A 12078-nucleotide genomic window follows, 5' to 3' on the forward strand; every position below is an offset into this window, starting at 1 on the left:
ACCTGTTTATATTCTTTCTGCTAGCCCTCAGGGCTTCAATCCTTTTCCCTCACCCAATACCAGATCAGGTTCCCCTCTATCCCCCACTGTCCCCCCACCCTGTCCACATTCCCCCCCAAGTCCCTCCTTCCCTCCCAAGTACCTCCTTCCCTCCCAAGTCCCTTCTTCCCTCCCTTCCTCCTTCCCTCCCTCCCTCCCTCCGTCCCTCCCTACTTGTTTTTGCTTTTTTCTCTTTCCCAAGTGGGACTGAGGCATCCTCACTTGGGCATTCAGATTGTTGAGCCTTTTGAATTCTGTGGACTGTATCTTGTGTATTCTGTATGAATTTTTTCTTTTTTTTTTTTCTTTTTTCTTTTTTGGCTAATATCCACTTATTAATGAGTACATCCATGTCCTTTGGGGTCTGAGTTACCTCACTCAGGATAATATTTTCTAGTTCCATGCATTTGCCTGCAAAACTCAGGATGTTCTCGGTCTTAATAGCTGAGTGGTATTCCATTGTGTAAATGAACCACATTTTCTGTATCCAATATTCTGTTGTGGGACATCTGGGTTCTTTCCATCTTCTGCCTATTAAAAATAAGGCTGCTGTGAACATAGTGGAACAGGTGCCCTGTGGCATGGTGGGACATCTTTTGGATATATTCCCAAGAGTGGTATAGCTGGGTATTCATGTAGCTCTATTTCCAATTTTCTGAGGAACCTCCAGATTGATTTCCAGAGTGGTTGTACCAGTTTGCAATCCCACCAGCAGTGGAGGAGTGTTCCTCTTTCTCCACATCCTCTGCAACATGTGTTGTCACCTGAGGCTTTGATCTTAGCCATTCTGACTGGGGTGAGGTGGAATCTTGAGGTCATTTTGATTTGCATTTCTCTGATCATTAAGGAATTTTAACATTTCTTTAGGTGCTTCTCAGCCATTCGAGATTCCTCAGTTGTGAAATATCTGTTTAGTTCTATACCCCATTTTTTGACTGGATTGTTTGGTTTTTTTGGTGACTAACTTTTTGAGTTCTTTAAACATTTTGTATATTAGCCCTTTATCGGATATGGGGTTAGTGAAATTTTTCTCCCAATCAGTAGGTTGCCAATTTGTCTTACTATGTTCTTTGCTTTACAGTAGTTTTACAGTTTCGTGAGGTCCCATTTATCAATTCTTGATCTTAGAGTGTGAGCCATTGGAGTTCTGTTTAGGAAATTTCCCCCTGTGCCAATGAGTTCAAGGCTCTTTCCCACCTTCTCTTCTATTAGATTCAGGGTATCTGGTTTTATGTTGAGGTCCTTGACCCACTTGGACTTGAGCTTTGTACAAAGTGACAAATATAGTTCTATCTTCATTCTTCTACTTACAGACAGCCAGTCAGACCAGCACCACTTATTTGAGATGCTTTCCTTTTTCCATTGTATATTTTATATGCACATTTAAAATATAAGGAATAACTGAAGCTTGGAGAGTTTGAATAATGTTCCCTAAATCACATTCCATCAAGTCAGCATGCTAGGTTTCATGGTCTCTCCTAAACACCAGGAGCAGGAGACAAAAGATGAAAATGAAAGATTTCAGAAAAGAAAAACACATAGGGAGAAAAGACCTTACAGTTTGTACACATACTGATCTAGCATTCTCTTTTGTTTTGTTTTGTTTTGTTTTGTTTTGTTTTGTTTTAAGTGTAAGGGCACTGGGGGCTCAGAGTGCAAGAGGACATTCTACTTTTCCAGGGGATCAGTTCATTTTCCAGAACCACCTGAAACTCTAACTCCAGAGTTTCCAATACCTCTGGCTACTGCAGGCACCTGCTTTCCTGAACTCATGTGCACACACGCGTGCATACACACACACACACACACACAAATTTATAAAGATTAATAAAAACATCTTTAAAAAATAAAAAGTGGCAACTGAAAAATAGCAGAAACTGATGAGAAAAGCCCACAAAGATAGGGAAATGCTTGGTCTCAACCATAAAAAAAAATCTAACACTAAAATTCACTGCCTTTATCTTAAACTGCTTGTGTGGGCTCTGCTCTGTACAGCTGTAATTCAGCCAGGGAGTGTGAGCTGTTCTGGAAACTATCACCTTCTTCCTTCACAAATATTCATTTCTTCCAACGAAACTTTCTGATTTTAAATTTTAGGTTACCACCTGAAACACTAACTTCAGGGTTTCCAGTGCCTCTGGACACTTCAGGCACCTACTTTTCTGCATTCATATGAACCTAATATATTTGGATATATAGATTTTTCTCTTGTTCTCTATCTCAACCTAAAGTAGGAAAAACTCCAGTGTAATTTCACTTGGGGTGGGCAAATATTAAATACAATTTTTGTCTCAAACTTAACCTATATAACATAAGAAAACATTCAAGAAGCCACAAATGTGTCAAGAGAAACCCTGGAGAGCTCCAGGTGATTGATTGCTGCAGCATGTAGAAATGTTTTACTCTCTTAGGTCATAAATGGCATAGGCAGCCGCTCACCAAAAGGCATAAAGATGGAGGAAAGTGCTGCTGGCTGCAAATCCAACACAGCAAGGAGAGAAAGATTGCCCTGGGAAGGATGTTTACTCAAGGCCTATCGTACTGAGGTTTCTGGGGGGGGACGAGATGATTGCGTTGCTTTGCAATACTCAATATTTACTCACACACAGATGAGAGTTCCTCTCCTCATGGAAGATTTTGGCTGACAAGGAATAGGTCCTCTTGGGAGTTTGTCTATTCCTTGATGAAAATGTGAGAATGCCCCAGGACACATTATGAACATCTAGCAAGATGGCTCATTCCCACTTAGTTCTTCACAATGATGCTAGACTTTCATGGAAAAGACTGCATTCCGACAATCAACCCGAGGCAGGCCAGGGACCTGAGATAGACACGATACTATTGAAACTGTCTAAATGTTTAGAACTCCCCTGCTATTGCCAGTAGGCTGGGTGGGGATCTTCATGTTATATCTGAATAGAAATGGCGAATAGAGAAAGAGCAACTTCCTCTATATTGGCAGTCGTCCCAGATACTTGGGTATCAAAGAACCACAGTTTGGATTAACAGATATGTATGGTTCCAATCTCAAGTGTCCAAAGGCATCCATATATATATATATATATATATGAATCTCTCATATTTATAGAGAGAATACTTCTGATCTGAACCTCCATAGTCTTTGGCCTTATATTAAAATGAACCATGACTTATAATGCCACCTACTATTTGCCAGAAGTGTTACAGATTTCAAGTCTCAGGTATGAGAACCTTTCACTCTATAAGAGAAACTAGTTTTAAAAGCTGTGGGGCCTTGAATGTAAGGATCCCTGAACTCTTCTAACATCTGGGACCTACAGTCTCTGGTGTTAACCTCTTACATAAACTACGTCAATGCAAGTGTGTCTAGATGTATGTTCTTTTAAAATGCCTTCTGTCACACGCAGACAGATGTAAAAGTGTACCTCACCAAAACTAGCTCCTGAAACTGGGGAGCTACAAGACAATTTTTAACACGTTGCAAAGGCACAGGAGACGTGATCAAGCAGTATGCACAGAAGAGTTAGGCACTACAGACTGAAGGGCTGGTGGCATTTATTCTTCAGTGGCACAGTCTGTCAAAGGGAAACACTATGATCTTAAATGGCAGATGACCTGCTGACTGAAGCGGCAACGCAGAGAAAATAGGAATGTTTGATTCCTCATCCTTCCCCCTTTAGCCCATGATTCAAGGTTAGAGATAATAAATAGTAGCAGAGATGGAAGGATACATCACTTGGTGAAGGGCAGCCTAGCTCTCTGTTTGTGGTCTCACAAGTTGACAGAACTCACGATCTGAAACCAGGCAGGGTTTAAAAAGCAAAAGTCAACATGTGTACCCCAAATCAAAGAGGCATTTAACAGAAGTAGCAAAGCAATGGCCTTGGCGGGGCTTAGGGTGGTGCCCTGTCCTGCATGCATACTTCATAAGCCTACTAGCCGAAAACTGAAGTGACATTTTCCCAAATAAACCACCATTAAAGTTGTCACTAAGATGGATAGAATAGGGATATGGTTGGGCAGAGAAAATGAGATTAAGGAGTTAAACACCAGGGAGAGAAGGCTTAAATGTGTGAAAGGGCAAGTGTAGAAGAGAAATAACCAGAAAGAACACTGACGAAGGCTCTTGCATCAATCTCCACTCATCCCCTCTCCCCAGAGACTTCACTGCCCCTCACATCAGCACCCTGGAGACCAACCTTCTAACTGTCAGGTGTTATCTATACTGGCAGCATCCTAAGCTCAGGGCCAGGCAAGGGCATGCTGGAGAGCTTTAAGTTTTCACGGTAACATCTATTATTTCCTCTTCCTGGCCCAAGCCCTGTCTTCTCTATAAAAGATATTTCTCATTCATACTCACAGAACTTCTGAGAGACAAAACAACTTGAAGACTTTTTGTGCAGCTGAAGGCATCCCAAACCCAGTCTACAAAAAACAGGGATGGACCAATGGTTAAAGCAAGGGCTCTATACCAAGGCCATCACTCGGAAGGAATACTTACCCCACAGTGAAGCACTCTCTTCAGTGTCCAGCTCAGCATTAACTTGAAGACAAACAGAAAAAGCAGAAAGAGCCAAATGACAAAGCCAGAAGCCATAAGAACAATGATCAGGGTATATCATCTTATTGAAGATTTCCAAAGAGGATAACTGAGTTCTTCCCAGCAGGAAAGGATAATTACTGTGAAACAATCACCACCGTTTGTTTCCCTTCTTTTCCTAAGCAAGATTTTTAATCATGCTTACTTTCTTCTCCTCTGCTACAGTACATGGGGTGAGCCTAAGAAGGAACTATGCAGTCTGGTTTCTATGACGCTACAGAGCCACATAAAGCCACATGGGCACCCTGCTGAAAAGGTCCTCTGCATGGAAAGTGCAGGGAAGCTATCAACTTGAGTCATGGTCCAAATTGTACCTGAACCCAGGACATAAATTCTAGTCTCCAGCATCCCCAAATAGGAATTCACTTGAAAATATGGTAATTACATACACAATTACAAACCATATGAATGAGAATAGGCCCACAGTCCATTATAACTGCTGCCCATATAAAAGTGAAATTTGTAGGCAGACAACGCAAGGTAAGAGCACCCTGTGAAGACGAGTCAGAGATCAGGGTGATGTCATTACTTACTGTTGCAATGGTTGCTAGGGTGTCATGACCATGTGATGGAATGAATGGTGGAGACCCATGAAAGCACCAAGCAACAGGCATAGGAGACCTGAGCCACACAGAAAGAACCCAAAGAATTCTTGAATTCTTGACTAGAAAAGGCACACATCTCTGGGTGTGAGCTCTGTGCTTCAGGAGTTGGAAGCTAAGTCCAAAGAGGTGGAGAGGAAAAGGCTGCTTCTCTGCAGCCCAACCTCCATCCTTTCACCAGAGAGCTGTAGGTGCTCCGAGATATGAAGGCCAAGCTCCAAAACCAGGAGAGAGAAGCTGACAAGATCTTGAGAGTCACTGTCCAATCTGCCTTGTATGTGACCAACTTTCTCATCCAATTGGTTCTGTAGAATGGGGTTAAGAATATAACAGTGTTGAATAAATAGTCCATCCCTGCCTCACCATGGCCCATCCCATCTACCTGGACAGCACTCTATAAGAAACTTATAAAATGTCTATTTCTAGAGCCTGGTGAACACCGACTAGCAGTCCTGTCTGGTGGACCACATTCTGCACATACAGAAAATGGGTATAGGGTAGAGAAAACTCTTCAGCTGTGGAATAGGTTTAAAATAAAGTATTTGCTGACACTAGTGTCTGAACCTTAACTCAGAACACAAAAACATAAATAAAGCCAGAAGGTTCTAAGAAGAAAGCATCTTCTCCATGATTGCCTGGTTAGTAATGATCACAAAAACTACCAGAGTCACAAACTAGCACAGGCTGCTGCCCATGCTATGTCTGAAAGGACATAATCCCAGCAGCTGTCAGCTATGCCTCAGACTGATGCTACTCTTGCTATTATTTACTGGGAACAACGTTTATTGTCTCATATATCTGACGTCATCCTTTCTACTGTCTTTGAAAGCTCTCTAGCGCCTTGGTGTCTTGTCATTTGCTATAGAATTCATATGCCCTTGACGGTGTCTCTGCTAGTTCAAATAACTGTTGTTCTTCTATTGGAGACTCTCTCTGTAGTTTTCTTCGGATTGGACAGTCTGGAGACACACGCTGAAAACATGACATATATAATCTACCACATGTTCCCACCATGATGGTCTGACTCATCCCAGGCATCCAGACCCACAAGGATGGGGCTAGAAAGATGGCTCAGGGGTTAAAGGCACTCGGTTTCCCAGAAGACCCAGGTTTGGTTCCCAATACCCACACAGCATCTCACAACCATCTGTAACTCCAGTCCCAGAGGATGTGATACCCTCTTCTGGCTTCCATGGGCACTGTACATACAGCCAGTACACAAACATGTATGCAGACAGTATACTCATATACATAAAGAAAAGTAAAAAGTCATTTTTAAAGGAACAGTGCCAATGGATCATGGACTGGATTTCCTAACTTGTCAGCCAAACTAATCTTTTTATGTTGACTTTCTATAATTATTTAAGAAGGTAAGAGGAAGCTTACTAATAAATGTTAATCACATCTAAATTATATCTTCACAACAATAGACTCATTTTAAAATAAATAAATAAAAGCTAGGTACCATATCAAGGTCATATCATAAAATTGCATCATCACAGATGCCAAGAAGCCTGGATCCTCTGATCCCCAGTATCCTCCAAGCTTTAGTTCATATTTGGATACTGTACCTGCTTCTCTGTCTTCCACATGTGTACTACATCAGTGATACCCAGTCCCAGCAATCAGTGGGAAATCCTCGGGCTCAAGAGGCACCTGACTCAGCCCTATGATCCCAGCCAATCTCTTTTCTCTAGAGTACAGAACCACAGGTGAATATGGAAAATGGGGTACACATCCCCCACACTTCTACATAGCTCATAACAGAAGCCTTCTGTCATAAGAGTGTCTTAGTTAGGGTTTCTCTTCCTGTGATTAAAAGACCATGACCAAAGCAACTCGGGGAGGAAAGTATGTATCATCGTATGCTTCCACATCACAGTTCATCAACAGAGCAAGTCAGGACAGGAACCTAAGCAGGGCAACATGCTTTCTTATAGAGTCCAGGATCAGGCACCACTCATAAAGGTCTGGGCCCTCCCTCATCAATCGCTAATTAAGAAATGCACTACAGGCTTGCCTACAGTCCCATCTTACAGAGGTGTTTTGTTTTTTTTTTTTTTCAATTGAGGCTCCCTCCTCTCTGATGATTCTTACGTGTGTCAAAACGACTAACCGGTACAGAGAGTTCTATTAGATAATCCATACCATTGCAGATTCAACCTTGCCTCACACTTTTTACACTTAACATTCAAGCAAGACACTGAACTACTTAGAGATCACTCAGAAAGCATACATCATCATTTGAGATTTTAAGTACTTGAAAATGTATATACATTTTAATATAATTTAAAATTAATATATAAATGTACTCATTATTTTCAGAAATAAATGTTTTACTGCTGCTATTAACAATAACACTAGTTAACAAAGATTGGTCCCAGGCTTTGAAGCCGCTCAAAACTGAGGAAGACATGTAAAAACATGGGAAATAAAGTCGCGTACGCACATAGAACAGAAGGAGACGGCCCCTCACTCCCACACTACTGCTGACCTAGGCGATCTTTTGGACAGCTGACAATGAACAATTTGACACATATAATCAGGACCTTGCTCCGGTCTCCTGACAGCTCCCTGTTCTCATGCTCTGCACTGAAAGACTTCAGATAAGACACATACTGCAGCATAGGGAACACAGGAGGCATTCTCAAAGGTGAGAGTACACAGTGACAGAGGTCTGGGTTGGGAAACACTCACCAGATGGCAGTGGACAGCGGCTAAGGAGATGAAGGCCCTGGCACACTTGTTTAAGTAGGCTTTATTCTACTCTCAGAAGTTTCTGAACTAGACAGCTTTTCTGGCAGGTCTCTTCAGGACCAGATAACTGGAGGCACATTGGGAAGAGCTCTGGAGGGAGAGGACGATAGCAGGACTTTGTTCTTCAGCAGAAAGCTCCTCCTACATAGAAACGATACTCTCATGTGAATAGTTTAGAATGTCTTATCTCCACCCAAGGCCAGAAACACAATCCATATCCCTACCGTTGCCCAAAAGACACATTTAACGGAACTAAAGTAGGGAGAAAATGAGTCCATGAAAGAAGCTCCATGTGATGAGAAGGAAACAACCTCGTAAGGTTAAAAATCGAACAGCAAAAAGGTTCAAGACTTACATGTTCAGGGCAAGCAGGCAGGGTGCATTAACCCTTCTTCTGCTGTCGTCTTTCACCCCAGGTTCAATGGGCACCAATGGGCTCCCACCAAGTTCTGGTACCTCCACCCTCCTGGAGTTCATGTGATGTTTTTAACCTTAAGAAGGAGCAATTGCTCCGGGCAGTGGTGGTGCATGCCTTTAGTCCAAGCACTTGGGAGGCAGAGGCAGGGAGATTTCTGAGTCCTAGGCCAGCCTGGTCTACAGAGTAAGTTCCAGGACAGCCAGGGAGCCAGGGTTATACAGAGAAACCCTGTCTCGAACCCCCCCCCCAAAAAAAAAAGAAGAAAGAGCAATTTCTACACTTTTCTCTCCATTAAAATTGGTGTGTTACCAGAGACACTGCATGTAAGACCCAAAGTTTATCGTGATCGACAGGTCCTACTTCACCTGCCTATAGCCCTACTAGTACCTGACTAACTACCTAGACAGCCTGCATAGCCCCTGTATGCCCTTCACTCAGTCTCTCTCCGCCTTGCTTCTTTGAGGCAGGATGTCTCACTGAACCTGGAGTAAAAGACAACAGTGGGAAAAGTGTTAATGCACCATGCATGCTTGCCCTGAACATGTAAGTCTTAAACCTTTATGCCTTTGGACTTTTAACAAACACATTTATTCTCCTCCTTAATCCTGAACAATGAGCCCCATAACCAGCTTATACGATCATTCACAGAAGGAAATTCTTCTTGACACGAGAAATAAGTAAACCTGTTTTCATACAGCTTTTGCTTCGTTTTTTTAGAAATTAGCTTAATCTTTGAACCTCGTTGCAGATTACATCCTTTGAATGATGTAATTTCCAAAGCCAGGAAATCAGAGGGACAGAGCTCAGGAGAGTGCTTTCCATGCAAATATGAGGACCTGGGTTTTGTCACTAGAGCTGAAGGTTTTTTAAAAGCCACATGTGGTGACATGCACCTATGATCTCAGTTCCTGGGAGGCAGCTATGGGAAGATCCTTGGGGTTTTCCAGGAAATTAATCTAATTTAATCAGAGAGCTCCGTGTTCAGTAAGAAACCTTGTCTTAAAAAAGTAAGGCAGAGAGAGAACAAAAAATATCGTCTAATAACTTCAACCTCTGATGCATACACAGAGAGATGGGGGGGGGACCACACTATCTTTAAGACACTCAAGTGCATCTCCTTCTGATCCCTGCACTGGCCACTGTCTCTTTTCTTAGTAAACTCTGCTTCATCCTCATCCTGAAATCCAGATCCCAGCTATGCCCGAGTGAGATCCAAGGGTTGAGGACCCTTCAGGCTGCACTGCAGGTAGGGATGCATTGGCTGTCCTGCTGCCTCTGGCAAATGGGTTCTGAAAACCCTGAGTTCTGTCCAGAGACAGAGAGTGCCCAAAACACAACAAAGGGAAACAAGAAGGTCACCACCATAGGGAGTACTCCCTTTCCCAGAGCTAATACCACCACATTCACCAGAAGAGATTCTATCAGCTCTGGGAGCCAAAGAAGAGGCACATCACACAACAGAATGAAAACCGAAATAGGAGCAACCGTGTCAGCACAGGAGATTAAATTCACGCAAGTTGTTCATTGGCCAGCAGGACAATTACAAGCAACCATACAATCCTAACGTGAGTTAGTGCAGACCCAATTCTTGCTGTAGAAATCAAATTAGTTCCTCTATTCTTAGAACAATAGATTAGCACAACAGTAATGGAAGGCTTCAGACAGCCCTGAGGAGCCTTGCCCTAAACAGGGAAGTGACTGCTGGTTTCTGCTTCGTGCAGAAACTCTACTTCCTAGAGAGTGGGGTCAAGATGCAGGAGCCAGCTGATTTCATAAGCTTTCTTCCTATCATCCCTTGACAAAGAACGCTTACCACTTACCAAGCAAGCACCAAGGGTTCCTTCACCACCAGGCACAACCTGAAGCTGCCCAGTGGATTCTCTGAGAAATCTCAAGAGCAGGGTGTATCAACAACCACCAAGAGTCTGTGGCAGGAGGACTCAGGCTTGCCTCATCCAACTGAGGGTTTCCAGTTACACAACAGGAAAAAGAAGTGGCCCGAAAAGGACCTAAAAGAAAAAAAAGCTCATCTTTGGAAATGTGCCACTCCTTACCCCGTTGACATCTTTTGTAGAACTTTCCCAAGAAAGGATTATTATTTACCATCAACCACGATAAAGAACTAACAATTGCTCAGGATTTCCCAGTGCATGGAGTGGGCTTTGAATAAAGGGGGAAAATGTTTTTTCACCATTTAAATTCTTGTTAGATTCCCTGGTAAAAGCACAAACTAAAATTAACTATGGTTGGCACATCTTGACTTTGAAATGTAAGAGGAATTTCCTTATAACACAAAGAAGCCTGGTTTCTGTTTTGCAGTGAGGCACTGAACCCTTGCTGAGTGACTTGGTATCCTTGTCACATGACCTCAGCAACCACACTTAGTGTTTGTGTTTCGGTAAATGAGAAGAGTGAACCCAACCACAGAAGGCTGTCATGAGAAGGAAATGAAGTAAGTCGTGTAAGACTTCCCAGCATGGCATCAAGCATATAATAGTCTGATACAGGTATTGGGTTAATATAATTGCGCTACCAGGGCAATTGGCAAACTGGTAGGCAAGACATCAATGCAGGATACTACACTGCCCTTATGTGACACAATCTGTTTATAATTACTTCGAAATAACACATTTTCTTTTTGTAAACAGACCCATATGACAAAGCATATGCCATGTTACAATGAGTTCCCTGCCTGCCCAAAAGAGGCTGAGGTAGCAACGAGACACCTTCCTATGGAAGGTGAGTGTGGTGAACTTTCCTCCTGGTTCCATCCTAGCAAAGGTGAGAAAGCTTATCCCCAGAAAGTCATTCTGTCTCCACAGAGGCACACACTTCATCTTACAAAGCATATTAACCCTTCAAAATTATTCAAAAGAATGGGGCGACCATTCAAAAATGACGACATGGAAGTATCACATGCCTGTGATACCAGCACTGGGGCCAGGAGACAGGAAGGCCGCCGGAGCTCGCTGGCCAGGTAGCATTGTCATATCTCTGAGTTCCAGGTTAGATAAGAGGCCCTGTCTTGAAAACGGAAGTGAGAGCACTATGGGAAGATGCCCACCATTGACCTCTGGTCTCCACCTGTATGCTCTCAGTGGTAATGGATGATAATGGTAATGGGCCACACACACACACACACACACACACACACACACACACAAACAGTTTCAGAAACAACTAACTGGAAGCGATGGGAGTTTGCATGAATGGCAGGGATTAGATGCTCTTTGACCTTCAGCCCCTTTCACACTTCTGCCCTGTCTCCTGAATCCTGACCATCTACACTAACGACATTCCTCTCCGCAGTCCACATCAGTTAACTCCACTTCCCTCCTGTGATCTGAAGTATAGCATCCCTAGCCAAGGGATATATCACACCCATGCACCGTTCTCCCCACAGCCTAGCACCTCTTACATCTCTATCTCCACAGTGTCTAGAATTCATATACTCTTAGATCCCTGATACATAACACAGAGCCTGGCCCACTATTAGACTTCACATATGTACTTAGAAGAATATAGCACACCTGAAAGTGTCCAGACTGTTCCCACTAACTCTCTCGTTGTCTGCTGAGTAACGACCTGAAGGGGGCACTTGGTGAAGTACTTTAGATGATCAAACAAGAAACTGCTCCACTTTCTATCTTGTTTCTGATTTCTACACTTCTCATTAGATGTCC

General features: G+C 42.9%; 1 long non-coding RNA gene across 2 annotated transcripts in view; it reads right to left on the reverse strand.

The window, feature by feature from the left end:
* Nucleotides 1-297: 297 nt before the first annotated feature.
* Gm34589 overlaps nt 298-12078 on the reverse strand; it is a 16595-nt gene continuing 4814 nt past the window's right edge. Inside the window, exons 3-7 of one of the 2 annotated variants that reach the window (XR_383704.1) lie at nt 10216-10404; nt 7918-8118; nt 5152-5525; nt 4520-4561; nt 298-1517 (exon numbers count right to left, since the gene is read on the reverse strand). This is a non-coding gene — a long non-coding RNA (predicted gene, 34589). Of the gene's footprint in view, nt 1518-4519; nt 5526-7917; nt 8119-10215; nt 10405-12078 lie in introns of those variants that run through there. The other variant, XR_001781422.2, reaches the window with a different exon arrangement.

This window comes from Mus musculus, chromosome 14 (assembly GCF_000001635.26).
Source record: "Mus musculus strain C57BL/6J chromosome 14, GRCm38.p6 C57BL/6J".
Lineage (NCBI taxonomy): Eukaryota > Metazoa > Chordata > Mammalia > Rodentia > Muridae > Mus > Mus musculus.